We start from the raw sequence: 16,825 nt of genomic DNA, 5'->3' as shown, positions 1-16,825 counted from the left end.
TATAAAACTCTTAGAAAAGAGTGTCACAAATCCACAAAAAAGTTTTTATACTCTAATTTTACAAAATAAAATGAAAAACTAAGGCATCATCAGAGCATATTCATTTTAATTGTGAATTTATATATCATATGATAAATTGTCTATTTCTCACAGAAGAAAATTATGGTGAGAAGAAGGGTGATTTTAAGTGCACAACCATTATATAAAATGAGGTTAATGTCTGTGAACTGCAGGTAGAATAAAATGAAAGCCTACAGGACTGTGGTCTATTTCAGGACCTCCAGTAATAGAGCCAATGTCTGTATGAAACAAAAGGCAGCAGAGGTTGCATTACCAAAAACAAGCCACAAAAATAAAAATTACTAAGGAAAAGAGTTTCTGTTTCAAATATGATGGTTTATGTAGATTATTTAGAAAATCCTAACAAAACATCTCAAGTCAAAGACAAAGAAATATAACATTATAGGGAAAATGTGGCAGACAGCATTTAAACCAAGCAAATAAGGTTAAAAGAGTTGAAGAACAAACAGAACAAATTGGTACAAAGTGTCAGTCAATATAAAAGGACACATCATCACTGCTGTGATGTCTGTGGCCAAATCAAAACTAAATGACATAATAAGTATTTCAGCAGACTTTCCATGGCATTGTAGAGATTGAGTCTCTTCTAATCATTCTGTTCTTTTAGGACTTACTTTGTTATTAGGGGAAATGAATGTGCATTTTATTAAGTTTTGTTTATTTATAGATAGTGGAGCATCCAGATGGAATGAAAACAAAGCAGGGTTCACTTCTTCTAATGACCCAGAAACATCCTCAATGGGAATCTAAGATACCAAGACAATCCGATGTTCATTTATCAAAAAGAAAACCTTTTGAATCCCGCAGGTCACGTATGCCTGGCCTGGCTTTGATGAAAGTAAAAGAACAGAGGGCTCCTGATATAGGGGGGATATGTGTACCATATATGTTTTAAACAGAGTTCAAGTTGACTGTTGTGATAAGAAAGTGAAGCAAAGTGGATTTAAAACATGTTAAACACAATACTAGAACAGTGCAGAAGTAACAGTCTGCATATTCCATAGTAGTTTGGGAGGAAAATTCAATGCTGCCCCTGACCTAGGAAACTCCTGGAAAACAACTACATCTTCCTCCTACTTCTCTAGGCTTTCTTCTCAGGAATGATTACCTACCATTCAAATCCGTATCTGGAAAATATGGGACTTATTAAAAAAATGAGTCCCAAGGATCTTCCTTTGTAAGCTCAAGATTACCTTAACTACTAATCACTGAGCTCAGACCTCTCTGCTTTCCAAATTTATTTATTTAGTTTTAGATGAGAAAGAACCACTACCTAAAGGTAAAAGTATTCATACTCAGAGGGATTTTGTTTTCTGGTTAGGACTGAATTCAGGGACTGTTTACAGATTTACCACTAGCAACATCTTTAGTTCGTTTTACTTTTTGAAACATGGTGTCCCTAAGCTTCCAAGACTGATCTAAAATGTGCAATCCTCCTCCATTAGTGTCCTGAGTAACTGGCATCTCAGCCATGCATCACCCACTATGCGTGGCCAAATTCCAGTCCATGGGAGGCAACAAAAGTGTAAAGAACTTACATTTGCCCCTGAAATGGAAAAGCATCCATCTTTTTCAGAAAGTATATGTAATATTTGGTTACTATCTCCATGATGACCATTTACTAAACAGAAATCATGTGAATAATTCTAGGATTTGCCAAATCTTATCTCACATGATTCAATATTAATCTCTAATATTCAGATGATAAGATCTATGACAAGTTGATTATCACATGTCTTCATGGATGAGGAGGTGATAGCTTGGTCTATATGAAATTCACCAAGGCAGCTACCAATCAATTTTTAAAACCTACATTCATTTCTCTGCCACCATAATGGTAGATTTTTCCTATTCATTATTTCTCGTAAAATTTCCAAAGCTAAGCCCTGAAATTCCACTTGAAATCACTTTCCAAAACACAGAGCACATGGGAATCCCATGAGGAACCCTCTGTAGAAGAATAAATGCAAATAAAACATTTAAATAAAGTAACATATGTCTGATTTTTTTCCTAAAATTCAACTTTATCCTGCAGTATTGGATATATATTTTTAATTTGAAGACTGATAGTAAAATACATCTTACAATTAGGGAAAAGTTGAAGCTGAAGTAAGTAAAGACATCTTTTGAAGGTGACAAGCCTGGGAAGAACCGTACTGAATGTAATATGGACAGGTCAGACCCAAGGTTAAAGTCAAGGCATCCTGACACTTTGGACATTCTTCATCCCCATTCTTACTCACTGAAGTACATTGTGGTTTCCTGTACACCCAGAGGGTGTGCGTTTTTTAGAATACTCTCCTGGAACTCACAACTCAAAGAAAATGTATAGAGTAGAACCAAAATTCTTTATTACCCCCACAACATAATTTATAGGCCATCAAAATCTCCATATAATGGAGGTTAAAGGAAAAATATTCATGTTACAAGGGGTTACAATGTAGATAAAATGATAAAAGAGGTTCCTCTAGGCCCCAGGTCAATCAGTGTTCCCCCAAGTCTCTACCTCAATCTGTTTTCTAGAAATAGATGATCAGGAGGCTGATGGTCAACAGACAATCTAAGAGAAATATCCCCATGGGTACCAAGTGTCATCCCAGACGGTTCTGAAATCCAGCACCAGGGAAAGAATAGGACACTGGATAAGGACATGCCACCTAGTAAAGTTTCTGTTGTACTGAGCTTTCCACTAGTGACATAAATATCTAAAAGTCACAACTTAGGAGTGGAAACATTTATTTCAGCTCACAGTTTCAGAGCACTCAGGCCATGGTAGTCTCACTCCAAGACAGAAGCATCATGGAAGAAGAACATGGAGAAAAGCTGTTCAGCTCATGGCAGCCAGGCAGCAGAGAAGGAGGAAGGTGCTGGGAGAAGATGATTCTGTTCAGAGCTACCCCAATGATCTATGTCCTCCAACTAGTTCTCTTCCCAATTGTCCAGTCAGTTGTTAGTGGACTGGTCCAAAAAAGAAGTCAGAGCCCTTATGGTCTACAAGCCCATCTCTCCACCTTGCTGCAACTGGGGGCCATGTTTCAACACATGAAATTTTGGAGACATTCCACTTATAAACCAGAATACTTGTCAAAGATATGGTGATAAGATGAGTGTGCCTAGGGAAGAAAAAAGAAGGCACAAAGATTTTCAAAAGCAGATCTGGTGATTATTCTCTGCTCTCAAACTATGTGAAACATTAACCTAAAAACATACATTTTCAAAAACCATCATCCATTACTTAGGGGTAAATGACAATTAAGATACAGCATTAGCTTCAAATATTGCATGGGTAAAAATTGTTAATAATCCTGTGATCTGCAAATGAAAAAAAATGATATTTTGGAATCTGTAGAGGAAACTCAAAAATAAAGAATTTTTTTGTCAGCCCTCTGAGCAGCTAAGTTTTGAGATCCTATCTCTCATATTGTGGGAGAATCAGAGAAAATAAATAACCCTGGGGAGAAAGGAAAAGCTGATTTGTGATGCCAACAAAGCTCCTCCTACACAAAGACCACATCCACCAAATTGGCTTCTCCCAATGTGATGCTCTGTATACTCTGACAAACTGTGAAGACACAGAGATGTCAAAAGATGGCTCTTTGCAATGACAGATGCCCACACTTTTCAGCTGCTGGCTGTTCTCCCACCCTATGGTCCAGAGAGGTCAAAGGGCTATAATTCCATAGTAATGAACTTAGATCACCTGAATCTTGCTCTACTTTTAGGCAGGATATTTTCCCTCCACAGCTGATTCTCCCTTTTACAAAAAAAAAAAAAACAAAAAAAAAAACAAAAAACTGCAGATTCTACATTTTCTGACATTTTAGATATTCCAGCACTATTTTTAGATTTATTGTATGACTGGGCCTCACAAGCAGAGGCCATTCCAGAGCTCTAGAGGCATTACACAATTTGATGAAACTGTGGAAAGACACCCCTTCTTCTCTTACTGCAGGCCTGATTGGAGAGTTTCCTCCCAGAATCCATGAATGGAGAGAGGCCCAACACAGGCACAGAGTTCCAGGAGGTGCAATCCAAACCCTGGCTGAATGATGTCAGAGTGGCACCATCTTGGCCACAGCTTTTCTCAGCAAGTTGCTTGCTCAGAAAGAACTTTTGCATCTTGGCACAGCTTCACTCTAGGCTTCAGGAGATACCAGAACTGTCCCCTCCTTCTTTACTGGGCTACTCCTGCATCTTTCTTCTACACAGGGAGTCACAAGTGTGCATGTGTAGTATTATAACTCAGTTGATGCAGCAAGCCAGCTCTGGCCTCAGCACAGGAGAACAGCAAAAGCCAAGCCTGGCTACACCAGCAAGGAGGGAGCTAGGTAAGGCTAGTGTCTGCATGACTAAGGCTTCTGACACTTTCTCTCTCAGTCTATTTCATCACAGCAAAAATAAATAAATAAATAAATAAATAAATAAATAAACAAACAAACAAACAAATAAATAAATAGTAATTAACCCCTCCAAATACAATTATTAAGCACATATACAATTGTTGTCATACAGCAGTAATATTTTTAAAAAATGAGTTCAAAGCAAGAAAACACATATTTTAGCTAGCTCATGTAAGGAGTCTGCATGACCCACATTTCAAGAAGCCAACCTGTTTAGAGAAATAAACCTGTATGCAGAGGATAAACCTGTTTGCAGAATTCAGAAGCTCTGGAGACAGATGGATGGATGACATGTATCTCCAGAATGATTCAGTCTCTGGAGGAGAGGTTTGGAAATCCAAGGATTTAACTCTGGGAGCTCAACACCTTCTCCTGTCCTCCAAAAAATTTATATAAGAAAATCAAGCAAGTTCAAAGAACAGATTGATAAATTCAACTCAATTAAAATGTAGAGAAGTTCATGAAAATGTAGTATAAAGTGAAAGGAACATTGCTCCCTGAGAAATTATCTGTATGAAAGAAATATAAATAAAAATGCATTGTCAGTAAAATATGTAAAGCAGAAAGAATTAATAATTAAATGTAATAAAATGATGGAAATTGTGTTTAAAGTAAAAACCACATGAGAAAAATGCTGAATGTCAGATTATGAATAAAGGTAATGTAAAATGACATCAAAATAAGTAAGGGTAAGTGTTCATGAGGAACAAACACACATGAATGAATGCTCAGATGATTGGCACATTTCACTGATAGTTACTAGTAAATCTGAATTTATGCATAATATACAACTACTGTATTTCCCAATGAGTAAAATATTCATGAAACATTAATATTTGGGAAAAAATTAAGAAAAAGACACTGTCAACATCATCACAACACAAACTTGAAACAATTCCAGATCCACAGGCAGTTCAAGGAGTAAATTAATTAAGTAGAACAGAGCTCCAGACAGCAGCACAGCATCATGTGTTTAAGAGAGCCAACAAAGAAGTGGTTAAAAAAGAAAAGAAAAGAAAAGAAAGAAAGTCTTAACATAATCCTAATGGAATAGCAATGAGAAAATTAAGTTATACAAAGCTCAAAACTACTACAATCAAGCAAAAACAAAAAAAAAAAAAAGAAAGAAAAAAGAAAAGAAATGATTCTAAGAAATACATGGTAAAATTATGAGCAGTGACTAAGTAGTCACAGGACTGTCATTATCTCTGTGCAGAAGGAAGAGGAGGTCCGTGAGACACACCAGAAATGCCAAAACCCTTATGTTTATCTAATGAGGACTCCAGGGGTGTTTGGATTCTCATTTTTGAAACACAGCATTGCTTTATGGAAAGAATCTTGGTTTCTTCGGAGCATTTCACCTAATTCACTCCTATTTTAAACCATAATTAAAACTCTTAAACTCATATCAAAAAATAAAAATTTCAAGTACATGGGTAAACTAGAATTGTATGACTAAGATTTTATGAAAGAGACAACAGGGAAATAAATCAGGTCAGTAGCCTGTTGTACTCACTGTTCAAAAGGGAACTCACACATTAGAATAAATGCATCCCCACAGTTAGGGAGCATTCACTGTAAAGTTGCAGCCCTGCAGGGGTCATTCCTAAGGAGTGAGTGAGGACATTCTGAGCAGCTAAGGAGAAGTTTCTCTGAGGTCAATGCACCCTTTTCAGAGTGTGGAAATGCTCCCTTTTCTAGGGTTATGATTCTCACCAGTGAATAACACATAGCTAAAGTTAAAGTCCTGACATTTAATGTCTGCTTTCTGAAACCACTTCTATCAAAAAAGAGTGTGAATTTCCACAACATCAACCAATGTCCTAACAACTGATTATCCAATAATTCAATTTTGACCCTTGGTAGAGATCCCACAAGTTTATGGCTCAACCCTGCAGTACTTTGCCTAACTGGGATTCCAGTTACCAACCTTATGATATCATCTATCCTCTTATCTACTTCCCATAAATTGGGGGACCCTACAACTACCTTACATGTTGAATAATTTGATATAACTATTGACTCAGAATAAAGGAAAACATTTGACTTTGTGTACCATCTTTTCATAACTCAAGAAATTAACACAGAAAAGACGCACGGAGCATGAAATGTGGCAGTATATGCAGCAGGTTTGAAATCCTAGGAACTGTCAACTGAATACATTGATCCATCCATCCTTGGTGTTCTTCCAGCATCATATTAGAGACTCCCCCTGCCTAAGCTGGGCATGGTGGCGCACAGTTGTAATCTGAGCAAGTTGGGAGGCTGAGACAGAAGGATCAAGAATTCAAATCCAGGCTCAGCAACTTAGAGAGGCCCTAAATAGCTTGGTGGAACCCTGTCTCTAAGTAAAATATCAAAAAGGGCCAAGGACATAACTCAGTGGTTAAGTGCCCTGGATTCAATCCCTGGTACCCAAATTTAAAAAAATAAGTAAAAAGAGTCTCCCTACTGATTATAACTTTGATGATCCTCTCTATGTTAACTAAAACCATCCAAACACTCACAAACAAATAATTGAACAGTTTGCTTTTAGTGGGCAGAACAAAATATTTGTTAACTTAAAACTGGCTTATGGGCTGGGGTTGTGGCTGGGGTTGTACCTTGCACGTGTGGGACCCTGGGTTCAATCCTCAGCACCACATAAAAATAAATAAGTAATATAAAGGTGTTGTGTCCAACTACAACTAAAAAATAAATATTAAAAAAAACTGGCTTAAATTTCCATCCTGCCTCTAGCCCCATTGATACTGACTCACCTCATCCTCAGCTAAGACACACTCTTTTCCTATCCCCTCCTAAGTACCTGCTGGCTTCATGGAAAAGCATTCTTTGATCTTATTTCTGAATTTCTGTTGTTGTTGTTGTTGTTACTGGGAATTGAACCCAGGGGCAATTTACTACTGAGCTTTGTCCCCAACCCTTTGTATTGTTTTGACCTTTCATGGTTTCACGAAGTCCTCCAGGCTGACCTTGAACTTTGAGTTTCTAGCCTGCATGTCTGTGTCCCTGAGATTCCTGGCATTCACTTTGATGCCCAGATTGATCTAAATTTTCTGTTCTTCATCAACCCCACCCATTCCTACCTGCCAGGTGTTCTCTAGAAATGGGTCAGGGTCCACTTCATGCTTTGTACATAACCCTTGCTCCTCTTCCACTGAGACTTATTTTAAAACTGATTTGAATTTTTCTTCTACTTTTTCCTCTGTTTCCTAACCATGGGGAATACTAGATTAACCTACTTCCTGTCTGAAGTCAGAACTTAAGCCAGGTTTTATGTCCTTCAGCTCATGTACCATTGGAACCAAGAAATCTGGACTTTAGAGCTGATGCAAGAGTTCTGAGAAATAGCTCTCTCAAGGCTACAAGGGAATTATGACTTCTGACAGGGCATAACTAGTGGGTAATATATATTTTTTATTTTAAATTGATTTTATTTTTTAAATACATGACAGCATAGTAAATTACAATTCTTATTACACATATAGAGAACAAATTTTCATCTCTGTTCTGGTGGGTAATATTTGAGGCACTGCTTAAAATAACCTCTGTTCACTGGCAATTAGAATCACATCCTTTGGGACAGGAGTCCCTCTATTTTCTTTCTTTTTTTTTTTTTTTTGTAGCATAGCAATAACACTTTTATTTTTTCCTCAAATTCCTTTTCTCTGTATTGGAAAAGGACTAGGGACAAGGACTAAGATTTTGCTATCATATTTGGTCACCATGAAGAAAACTGAATGCACCTCCAGCCTTCTCAGGCAAGCCTGGCACTCAGAGCAACCCCATTTCCACACTGAGGATGCAAGGTGCTGATTAGTCCATTGAAAGCTGAGTCTGGAGAATTAGGAGACAAATGCATTTGCCTCAGGTTGTCCTGGATGAGGGGTAACTGTAAGTAAAGGAAAGGTCTGATGGGTCTTTCCAGGACCTGCCAAGGATCCTTGTCTTCTCTTCATGAATGGTGTGTGTTGCTCCTTCATGGGCCTACTCTGGGAAAAGAAAACTTAATGCAGTGAAATCATGCCTACGTGGACAACTGGTAATCTCCTCAGGAGGCACACTGCGACCCCTGGATTCTACACATCAGGTTCTCTACAGGGAAATATCTGATCCCTCTGTGGACATATATGGCATAATTGGTGTCAAAGTTGTGGTAAAATAGCATTAGGGGACCTAGGACATATTTCCCCAGCTGGTCTGTTTTCAGGGGTCCCTTCTGTTGACCAGAGAGTGGGAGAAAATCTTTACTACAAGGACATCAGATAAAGCACTACTTTCCAGGATATTAAAAGAACTCAAAAAACTTAACACCAATCTATCTATCTATCTATCTATCTATCTATCTATCTATCTATCTATTTATCTATCTATCTATCTATATCCCAATCAACAAATTGGCTAAGGATCTAAACAGACCACTTCTCAGAAGAATAAATATAATTTATCAACAAATCAATTTTAAAACTGTTCAACTTCTCTGGTAATTAGAAAAATGCAAATCAAAACTACTATAAGATTTTATCTCACTCCTCCTGTCACAATGGCAATTATCACAATAAAGAAATAATAAATGTCAGTGAGGATGTGAGGAAAAGGGTACATTCATACATTTCTGGTGGCACTGCAAATTGTGCACCCGGTATGGAAAGTAGTCTGGAGATTCCTTAGAAAACTTGGAATGGAACCACCATTTGACCCACTCCTTGCTACCCATTCCTTGCTCTATACCCAAAGGACTTAAATCAGTATACTATAGTGATGCAGCCACATCACTGATCATAGCAGCTCAATTCACATTAGCTAAACTGTGGAACCAACCTAGATGCCTTTCAGTAGATGAATGGATAAAGAATCTGTGGTATTATATACACAATGGAATATTACTCAGCATTAAGAGATAAAATTATGGCATTCCCAGGTAAATGGATGGAGTTGGAGAATATCATGCTAAGAGAAGTAAGCCAATCCCCCCAAAAGCAAAGACCAAATGTTCTTTTTGATAAGTGGATGCTGATCTATAATAGGGATATATGGGGGGAAAGAATGGAGAAACTTTTATTGGGCAAAGGGGATGGAGAGGAGGGGAGGTGGCATGGGGGGCAGGAAAGATGGTGGAATGAGATGGACATCATTATGTACATGTATGACTGCACATATGGTGTGACTGTACATCATGTACAACCATAGAAATGAAAAGTTGTGCTCCATTTATGTACAATGAATTAAGATATATTCTGCTGTGATGTATAACTAATTAGAACAAAATTTTTAAAAGACCTTATATGAATAAGAAAGTTCTCCCATGGACACTGCAGATAGATCAATCAGTAGCCTATCAGTGAAAAAAAAACTTGACCACACAGTAAAAAAAGTGTCCTCTGCCTTTATGGCATGACGACCACTTGTGATTTACTACAGGAGGTTGAGAAACCCACTGTAGGACAGCCCACTACTCTATGTTCCTCATGGAGTCCACTGCGCTGTTTATATTCATATCTTCTATAATCCTACAATGAAACCTCAGGGACCCTGTTCTTCAAACTCAGGTAGCTCAGCATGGATTTTGAGTCCTCTTCCTCACACTTTGAAATACCTAGTCTCCCTTCATTACAGCCCTTGATCCCATGTCTCTGTGTTCACACCAGCTTTCTCAATTCCACCTCCCCAGGTGCTGGCACTCCCCCTCCCTCTGCCACAGTTAAGCCTTCCAGCCTGCTGCATCTGAGCCTCCAACTGGTCCCCAGCTCCCCCTCCCCCTCCCCCTCCTTGCAGTCTGCCAGCCTCTCCTAGTAGCCACAGTCTCACATTCTGCCCAGCCTCTCCTTCATCCTAGGATTCACCTCACATGCCCTCCTATCAGAGAGCACCCGGCTGGGCCAGGGTCAGCCCTGGAGCCCAGCCCACTGTTGCCCCCTTCTCCTCCCCTTTTTCTGTGATTGAGTAAAGAGGGAGACACACTTCTCTTTTACCATTTGCTTGCTTTGCCTTTAACTAACACTTCTCTAGAACTACATGAAAAAGGAAAGCAGCACTAGCCTCTGGGGAGAAGGGAGGGTGGTAAGAGGAAGAAGGCAGGGAGGGGTGTTGGGGATCATCAATGCTCTGTGTCTTGTTGGAGGCAGTAGAGACAGGAAGTGCTCCCTCTATGGTAATTCAAGGATCTTTATCATTTTGAAGTTTGCCCTGTTCTTGCTCAATAAGATCAAATTTATTACATAAAATTTTGGGAGGGATGTAAATGAGTACTAGGGGACATTTTGTAGTAATGGATATAATAAGTTTGTTGACTGCAGTTCTGGTTTCATGGGTGTGTACAAATGTCCAAACATAAAAGCATAAACCTTTGATATATATAGGTTAACATATGTCCATCAAACCTCCATAAGGCTGTAATAAAGTGGGACATATCTAAAACTGATGTTAAAAAGGAAACATACAGTCTTTAACCAGTACACTATAAAAGGACAAATAATTTATTAGCAAGTAATCAGTAATTTGGAAAAAGCAAATTTTGTGAAAATAACAGTAAAGAAAATCCTAAGCAAAAGAGCAAAATTTGAAAATAAACACAACACAGAGTATCACTAATGTCAAATTTGTTGCTTTAAAAAACAAATGAAATTGAAAGAACTATGATAAATTTGACAAGTAAAAATTGTGTTAATTATATATTATATAATTGTACATATGCAACAATGTTTCTATTAATGTTGGGGAAATATTCTGGAAGATGTAAGATAATTCTATCATCATAGAGAGTAATGACAAGCCCTAGATGGTATGAATTACTATGTGCATAGGCTATATGCTATAGTCATTGTACCTGAAGTCTATCCCTATCCCCAAAACCAGTAGTCCACACGTGTTTGTACAGCATAGACCATGTAATGAAAGGAATAATTAGGCTGTGGAATTGAAACAATACCCTTCATATATCCCTTGATAGTAGACAATGATAAATGATAGAGATTACAGTTCAGGAAAGAAAAAAAATGACATTCCCCCTCCCCCCAAAAAATGATGCAGGAATAATTGGACAACTGTGTGAAAATAAAATGCTATTGTACCCTTCATTCATACCACATAAGAACTCATTTCAGATGCAATAAGTTCTGAAATAAAAAGAAGATATAAAGCATTGAAAAGTTGATGTAAGAAAGGGTGGGCTAGGGTGCATGTGGGGGTGCACACCTGCAATATCAGGTGCTCTGGAGGCCAAGGCAGGAGGATCACAATTGTGAGACCAGCCCCAGAAAGTGAGCAACACCCTGAGGCAAAGTAAAATTTTTCAAAGGGCTGAGGATGCAACTCAGTCATAGGATACCCTGGCTTCAATCTACAGTATCACAGAAGAAGGGTAAAAATATCAATAAATATAAAAGAGAGTTATTTTTGTACAAAGTTACGCAAAATAATATTTTTTTAATTTTACAAATTATACAATAGTAATAAAAATTCTATTAATCAAATGATATCAATAAAGGGTGCAGAGAGATGAAGTCATAGAGTAAAAGAAACTCATTTCCTCACATATAATCAAATATACAATGAAAGGTTCAAAGAGAGACCCCAAACAAAAAGCAGGCAAGAAATTTGAAGAGTCACTGTTTATATGAAATATCTAAGTGTTCAATAAACATAAAAGACTCAACCTCTTTGGAAATTAGAGAAATGTAAAATAAAATCACATCATACACACAAAACTAAATAGTATTGAAGAACATATGGAGTAAATGAATGCTCATGAAGTGAAGGTGGAGTTTAAGTTGTCGTTATCTATCTGTGGAAACTATTTTGCTACTAAAGATACATGATACTCCCCCACCAGAAGCAGAGGCTCCTAGAAATGGCAGCAGATGTGAACCTTAATGACATAGAAGGACACAGCTGTATTGCTCAAAGACCTGAGGCCCAGGGGTGTGCCTAAGGATCCTGCACACTCAGGAAGAGGAACAACAAACTGTGGGAAATAATGGTTTCTAGGAGCCAGACACAATTATGTCATAGTACATACAAATATTGTAATGTCGGTTTTCCATAAATGTCAAACAAATGTTGCATGTAACCCATAAGCATATTTTTAAAAGAAATGGGGACAATTTATGAGAAAATAAAATACATAGAAGAATATAAAAGACTCAATTACACACTCTATGTGTAGATGACAAATGTCTTCATTACCAAGGTGATCATTTCCCTCAAGTTAATCTGGAATAACATCCCATCAAAATTTTATTGTGCAAAAGCAGCAGTTATCAATTGTTGACTCTAATGTATATGATTGAACTATTATTATAAAAATAAAGACCCAGGATTCACAATACAGAAAATTCCACAGATATGTCACACTATTGTCATGTATGTAAGAAATAAAAAAAAGAAAGAAACATTTAATGTAATGAACGATACAATGCAACCTAAAGGTAGATGTTAGAATTGGAGGCACAGATCACTGGCAGAGTTGCGCAGCATGGGTATGGCTCTGAGGTTACAGCACAGTTCTCCCCTAGAAGCAGAGGTTAAGGGGGTTGATATTCCAAATGGAATAGACTAGGGGGCTGATGACTCTCCCTTCATGATACACCCAACAAACATCTGCTCCTGTTTTGAGTCCCTCTTAAACAGACTCCTAAATGAGTTGAGAAACTTCTATACAATGAACAACTGAGAAAACACCTACCATCAAATGAGTAAGAAAAGTTGGGGTACACTTGGGCATTAGTCGTGCCTTGAGCAATGAGCCTATAGTTGGGACAGGATACCCCAAATCCAGTGTCACCTTGAGTAGAGAAGATTTGGATCATAAATATAGCATATTTAACTAAATTGCCTGTAGTTGGGCCTGAATTTATCTGGTGCACAGAGAGGAAGGGACTAGAAATACACAAGTATCAAGACCAGAGGACAAACTAGTGGTTTTCCATGGCTGTGCATAATCCCTAGGGCTTCTTCCCTGGGACAAGGACAAAGGAAGAGTTGAATCTCAGGGTCCCAGTTTATCCCTAGAAGGGATATACCAGCAAATTCTGCAAACTGCTGTTGTTAACAGCTGAGCTTCTATGTGGCCAGCACCAGAGTTAACAGGGAACACAGTTCACCACAGGAAGACCAAGTGGGAAAGCAGCACTTCCTGAGGCCCACCCCTCTCCCTAGCACCTTAGTAGGAACCTGGCCTTGAGCATGCACCAAGTGTCCCAACTTTAACTCATTCCACTCAACAGACTGCATCCCCAAACCCCAAACCCTAGGAGAAACGGCAATTGTGCTTATGTGTATCTCCCCAGATCGCAGAGGAGGGGTTTCACATTGGTGTGCAAGCACTTCTGTGTGCTACAGTCCCCACCAGGAGTGAAGAAAAGTGGTTAAAAACCACAGATCCCGGTTTTGCTTCTGTGTTATGGTTGTTATTTTGTACCAGGGATTGGACCTTTGGGCACATTACAACTGCACCACTCCCTGGCCCTTTTATTACTCTTTTTTTTTTTTTTTTTTTTGGTGGGGGGACAGGGTCATGTTTAGCTGCTTAGGGACTTGCTAAGGGGCTGAGGCTGGCTTTGAACTTGTAATCCTCCTGCCTTGGCCTCCTCAGATGATGGGATTACAGGCATGCACCACCATGCCCACCTACACATCTCTGCTTATTCCCTTTATTTCTAGAAGAGGTTCACGGCTCCTTTTCCCAGTGGCTACTGGGCAGCCTAAATTCTAGCAAGTTTGCAACAGGAATTTAGTGCACCAGTCAAGTGTAAGACTTCCTGCAGCCTAAGCAAATCTAGAAAGGTAATGAGGGCTCTGATCTTATGGAAATGGAAGAAAGAACCTCTTTTACATGGTTGGTAACATATAAATTTGGTACAGAATATTTTTTATAAATAGCATGAAAGTTGTTTCAAAACTAAACATAGAACTACTATATGATGCAGTGAAAATAATTCTGGGTATACAGCCAAAGGAACTGGAATCTCTCTGTTAATAAATGACTTCATACTCATCTTCACTTGGCAGTATACACAGTAGCCAAGGTAAGGAAATAAGTGTCTTTTGGATAAAGGGTGCACCAGGAGATTCCTCCCACCTGCAGGACACTCACCTACTCCTGAGAGACTACACCCCTAAATTCAGACAGCTCTCTATCAGGATAAGACCCAGGTACTGACATTCATGAGACACTCCAAGAGAACTTAGGCCAGCTGTGGGATCCTACATTAAGCAGTTCTAAAACACAGGACTAGGAAAATATCAGCGAGAGGGATGAGAACCCAGTGACAAAGTCTACATAGGGGAAAGTCATTTTGACCACGTGAGGATGGACACACACAAATTTACACCATGAGACTTTTTGTTTGTTTTGTTTTGTTTTTTGTACCAGGGATTGAACTCAGGGCCACTTAACTCCTGAGCCACATCCCCATCTTTTTTTGTATTTTATTTAGACACAGGGTCTCACTGAGTTGCTTAGGGCCTTGCTAAGTTGCTGAGGTTGATGGATCTCAGGATGCTCCTGCCTCAGCCTCCTGAGCCACTGGGATTACAGATTATTGTAACAGACTCAGGGCCACCAAGCCCAACACCACGTGAGTTTCATACAGATTCACATAAATGTTGTATCTCACATGGGAACGTGTTTGTTAAGAGAAATGTGTGGGATTTATGAGAAATTAAAATATACCGAAGTCCATAAAAGTCTCAATTACACACCCCATGTACCAGTGACAAAAGTCATCATTACAACAATGACCATTTTCTCCACACTTATCTATATTATCCCATCAAAACTTCTCTGAACATATATGAATATATCACAGTAAATTTCACCATTATGTTTATCTATAAACCAGTAGTTTAAAACTATAAATAAACAGAAGGAAGACCAGGAGAGGATGGGGAATGAGGAGCTAGGAGGAGAGGGAAAGGGGAAGTACCACTAAAATGGAGCAAATTATACCCATGCTTCTATGATTATGTCAAATGAACCCCAACATTATGTATGAATATAATGCACTAATAAAAATATTCAGCATGCTTTATTTGTAATGGAATAAGGAACCAAAGAATAAGTTTCTAAAATTTATCCATAAGTTAAATATATGTTCATTTAGCCAAGAAACTTTTAAATTATTAAAGCAAAAGGAGTAGCTATCATTATGAGATAGTGTATATTATGAAACTATAATACTACCATAATGATCAAGGAATCACAGCATTAAAAAATCCATAGAAGAATCCATATAATTGTATTCTTTTTTTCTTGTTGTACTGGGGTTTAAACCTAGGGTGCTTAACTACAGAGCCACATCCCCAGCCTCTTTTATTTAGAAATAGGGTCTCACAGAGTTGCTTAGGGTCTCACTAAGTTTCTGAGGCTGGCTTTTAACTCCTGATCCTCCTGCCTTATCTTCCTGAGCCGCTGGAAGTACAGGTGTGCACCATGTGCCTGGCTGAAAATTATATTCTTAAATTCAATAGAACAGTCTTTGTAAATCCAAACATATCTAGGCCAGTCTCAGCAACTTTTCTCAAAATAAAAAATTCTGATGTCGCCCCAAAGAACCACTATCAACAGCAAGATCATTACAAAGAATGTCAGCAGGATTTTTTTCCCCCCCAGAGCGCTCACTGTGGTTTGAACTTTCTCTTTCTTATAAAAGGCCAGTTTGGAGACAAATGTTAACAAACTCTGTCTCAAGAGAGCTTGCTGTACATGTTATTATTTTTGTTTTCCTTGGTAAAATAATAACCTGTGAAACCTCTCTGTATCCTAAAAATATGGGACAAGGAGTAGCTGCCCTGTAACCACGCACTGACTATAAATCTCAGAGAATTTCCCTACCAGGGTCCCCGCATTGCTCCCTCCGGAGGCTGCAACTTAAGTAAACCTGCTGCCCGCGAATTCCTCAGGTGCCGCCCCCTCCGCCCTACTTCAGAACCAGGGATGGAGCTCCTGGTAAAGCACCCTGCGGAAGGAAGGTTGGGAAGGAGGAGAAAAAGCAAGAAAGCCAGCTAGCTCAGGAGGACGGCGGCAGCGAGGCCCAGAGCCACTGCTCCTCTCCTGCAGGAAAATCCCACGTGGATAGACTTCTCAGACCGCCGTCCACCTGTCAATCACCATCCACCTGGGAAGACTGGGCTGCTGGCGCTCTAAGGCCAGCTGAGGGGTGCAGCAGGCTGGGCAGGAGCTCCGCTGCAGACACGCTCCCCACCTGGCTGGCCAGGGGCCTGAGGGGACGCTGCCAGGAGGAGGGCTCAGGCCGCGGAGCCCGGAGTCCCCAGCAGCTCCTGGCCCCACCGCAGCCAGTCCCGCGGTTCCAACGACCTCCCTCCCCGGGCTCAAGAGGCCCCGC

General features: G+C 39.2%; 1 protein-coding gene and 1 long non-coding RNA gene across 2 annotated transcripts in view; both read right to left on the bottom strand.

Moving 5' to 3' along the window:
• The window catches only part of LOC113197251 (uncharacterized), a gene marked incomplete at its 5' end in the record, with an annotated part of 197,566 nt that overhangs the window by 128,839 nt on the left and 51,902 nt on the right, over positions 1 to 16,825 (bottom strand). The window lies entirely within an intron of this gene.
• Positions 1 to 16,825, bottom strand: part of LOC113197224 (uncharacterized) — a 39,041-nt gene that overhangs the window by 22,088 nt on the left and 128 nt on the right. The window lies entirely within an intron of this gene.

The sequence above is a fragment of the Urocitellus parryii genome, chromosome 12 (assembly GCF_045843805.1).
Source record: "Urocitellus parryii isolate mUroPar1 chromosome 12, mUroPar1.hap1, whole genome shotgun sequence".
NCBI classification, from domain to species: domain Eukaryota; kingdom Metazoa; phylum Chordata; class Mammalia; order Rodentia; family Sciuridae; genus Urocitellus; species Urocitellus parryii.
Note: the sequence above shows the minus strand (reverse complement) of the source record. Positions and strands in the feature narration are given on the sequence as shown.